The sequence below is a fragment of the Bos taurus genome, chromosome 2 (genome assembly GCF_002263795.3).
Source record: "Bos taurus isolate L1 Dominette 01449 registration number 42190680 breed Hereford chromosome 2, ARS-UCD2.0, whole genome shotgun sequence".
NCBI lineage: Eukaryota > Metazoa > Chordata > Mammalia > Artiodactyla > Bovidae > Bos > Bos taurus.
This window is the reverse complement of record NC_037329.1, coordinates 15,310,789-15,313,404: the sequence shown is the minus strand read 5'-3', so window position 1 is coordinate 15,313,404 and position 2,616 is coordinate 15,310,789. Positions and strand designations below refer to the sequence as shown.

General features: G+C 40.3%; 1 non-coding gene across 1 annotated transcript; it reads right to left on the bottom strand.

Annotated features, from left to right (window-relative positions):
- Nucleotides 1–305: 305 nt before the first annotated feature.
- TRNAF-AAA (transfer RNA phenylalanine (anticodon AAA)) lies at nt 306–378 on the bottom strand. Its single transcript has one exon. It is a non-coding gene; the product is annotated as a tRNA-Phe (tRNA).
- Between the last annotated feature and the right edge of the window lie 2,238 nt (nt 379–2,616).

Sequence of the window (2,616 nt, the reverse complement as noted above, 5' to 3'; positions counted from 1 at the left end):
TGTTCCCATCTTCATATTACTATAATCGATTGCATTACTTGCTGATTCTTCCTCCCCTCTTTTTATCCACACCTTGTGCTTTGTTTTGAAGTATTCCATCAAGAGGTGAAGTATTTTCCCTGCCTTTTTATTCTGAGTTTAGGCATGTGACTAGCTTAAGCCAATAAGATATCCATGAAGTGAAGTTGCTCAGTCATATCCGACTCTTTGAGACCTCATGGGCTGTAGCCTGCCAGGTTCCTCCATCCATGGGATTTTCCAGGCAAGAGTACTGGAATGAGTTGCCATTTCCTTCTCCAGAAGATCTTCCTGACCCAGGGATCAAACCTGGGTCTCCCGCATTTTAGGCAGACGCTTTACCATCTCAGCCACCAGGGAAGTCCATAACTGTGATGCAAACAGAGACTTGAAGGAGAGCTTCCAAACTGTGTTTATTCTCCTGTGCTTCAGCCATTGCCATGAAATGCCAGCCTCAGACTAGGTTGCTGGTTCCAGAATAAGGGTAATAAACATATGAAGCAGAACCCAACTGACCCAGCTAAAATCAGTCTAGATTAGTTTACCCTCAGATGCATGAATGAACCCAGTGTAGATAAACTGAATCTTGCAGACACAGAACAGATGTTTATTGCTATGAATATTGAGATTTGTCATTGTTCCATAGGTATGTTTAGAAAAAAGCTGATATAATCACCAACCAGGTTAAAAATCTTTTATGGGTACAGAACCTTTGTTTTATTCATTTTGCCTAGCACTCAGTAAAGGCTTATCTAATATACACCTAAATGACTTTGTGGGTGTGTGCTAGCTAAGTCGCTTCAGTTGTGTACAATCTGCAACCCTAGAGATCAAACCCATAACTCATGTTTCCTACACTGGCAGCTGGGTTCTTTACCACTAGCACCACCTGGAAAGCCCATGACTTCATCAGTAACAATCAGTTGAAAATAATTTTTCTCAAATTTTTGTGTTGATATTCTGAGAGATCATGCTAATAGCTACAATTGAATGTCACAAAATCTAATGCAGAAGTCCATTCAGTTACTAATCTGTAATCAATCATCACATTTTTTTCCTCCCAAGATCTCCAGGGATAATTTACATGAGCCTCTCTCAGTCCCTGACATACTTGATATTTAATAGCTCTTAATAGTAAGAGGTTGTGCTGACAAGGATAAGTAGCCATCTCAATGATCTGCAGATCATAAATGAGCAGTGCATGCAGCATTTTTTATACCCCAGATCAACATGGGCAGTAGCATTTTACTTCAAGAAGACTGATCAGATCAGATCAGATCAGTCACTCAGTCATGTCCAACTCCTTGCGACCCCATGAATCGCAGCACGCCAGGCCTCCCTGTCCATCACCAACTCCCGGAGTTCACTGAGACTCACATCCAAGCAGACTGAAGAGGGAGCTATTTTTAATCTCACATTCTCCTGTTTTTACCCCAAAGTAAATATCCTTATCTTTTTCCCTGTTAAGTGCTGTTCTTAAAAATGGATCTAAATGACATAAAGGAGAAATTGCAGGTAGTACTGCCTCTCATGAGGAGGTTTGTATATTAACATTCATTCATTTTTTTGTTCATTAAATTGTGCTGAGTGGCCATTCTGCCCAGCACTGTGAGAAGTGTTGGGGATGTAATGGTGACCAAGATAAACGTGATTTCTTCCTCCATGGAGCTCTTGACTTGGAGGTGGGGGCATATGGGAAGAGATAGACACTGAACAGGAGAAATACATGTGTGAGAAGGAGAGGTAAAGGGCATATTGGAGTGTATGGCCAGAGTTGCTAATCTGATCTGCAGAAGCAGGGAATTCCCCTGGGGAGGTGATGTTTACACTTGAAGTTGGAGTTGGCCCAAGAAGTATCGGAAAATCATTCCTAGAAAGGCAGCTGTTAATGTAAAAGTCCTGGGAGAGATTGATCACAGTTTGTTTCAGGAACTGAAGGTAGTCTAGGACCACTGGAGTCAAAAGAGGGGGATGATCCTGGATGATAACTTGAAAAGTATTCAAAGTTTTGTTTGTCAGAATACTGTCTAAGAGAAGTGTTTAGATTGCCTGGGATGCTTGTTAAACAAGCAGATTCTGGAATTTTCCCCTTTATTAGATGCTTAGAATCTCTAATCAGAGCCTCTGATCTGTATTTATTTTAATAGGTTCATCCAGCAATTCTTATGCCCCCCACCTAAATTTTGAGAACCACTGGCCTGAATGATTAACAAATAATCAAAGGTTGTTCCTGTTATACTTTTTGTGGCTGGTCTGGTAGTCATTTTTATACAGCCCTGTAATCATTTATATGATCTACTGGTAGATTCTCTCATTATCAGGGTGTTTATTCTTAACCACTGCAATTTAAACACTATATTTATTGGCAATTCCAGATGATAGATAAACATGTGCTAAGATGATATCTGTCCACATCTGACTCTTCCAAATATCCCTCAATTTACCACTAAATGGATCCTCAGAAAATATCTGTGATGGTTCCTTTAAGGTTCCTGTGCACATTTTGGTTAGCATTACAAATTGGCTGTCCAACAGAATTAGGTAGAGAAACTATGTATCAGATCCATGATGCTTTGTGAATAATTGACTAGCCACACA